At 49.5% G+C, this 650-nt stretch overlaps 1 protein-coding gene across 4 annotated transcripts in view; it reads left to right on the top strand.

The window, feature by feature from the left end:
* HIVEP3 (HIVEP zinc finger 3) overlaps positions 1 to 650 on the top strand; it is a 203,558-nt gene that overhangs the window by 196,849 nt on the left and 6,059 nt on the right. The gene's annotated exons all lie outside the window — the stretch shown is intronic.

Here is a 650-nt window from a genome sequence, read left to right as displayed (position 1 = left end):
GCAGTGACATCCAGCGGCTGCTCCCGGCCCTTCTCTGCGGCCTCACCGGGATTTACCCAGCTCGGAAAGCTCCCGCTGGCCCTTCCAGCGGCAGAGAGACGTATTTTAACCCGCAGAAATATTTCAAACCCTTTGGAATTTGCTTTTTTATCCTCCCCGCCGCCTCCAAGCTCTGATTTACAAAGCCCCAAACCCTCAGAACCACAGCTGGAATTTATCCCACCCAGGGAAAAATCCACAGAGGTTCCTTCCATCCCCTTGTTTGATTTTTAGCAAAAGTCTTGCCTTGCTGGTGTTTATCTGCCATGAAATCCAGGCAGGAAAAAGCCCAACACGTGCAGTTGGTGGCAGCTTTGGATATTCTGGAGTCACCATTGTAACAAATGATCATCAAACCCCACTAAAGGATGAAGGTGCTGCTGTTCTCATCTATTAAAGGGGTTTTTATTGTATTTTAAAGCAAATAAAGATTGTGGTGGGTGCACAGAGGGGACCGAGGGCTGTGTGTGCTGACAGCTGGAACTGTAACTGGGGTAGAGTGGGATCTACTGGGATCTGCTGGGATCACCAGAGAGGGTAAACTGCAGCTTCAAAGTGAGATAATCACACCTAGGAACAGCCAGGTCCTCTCTCCTCTTGTGCCCTTAGAG

Source organism: Parus major, chromosome 23 (genome assembly GCF_001522545.3).
Source record: "Parus major isolate Abel chromosome 23, Parus_major1.1, whole genome shotgun sequence".
NCBI lineage: Eukaryota > Metazoa > Chordata > Aves > Passeriformes > Paridae > Parus > Parus major.
The sequence above is the reverse complement of the archived record's forward strand: the minus strand, read 5'-3'. Positions and strand labels throughout refer to the sequence as shown.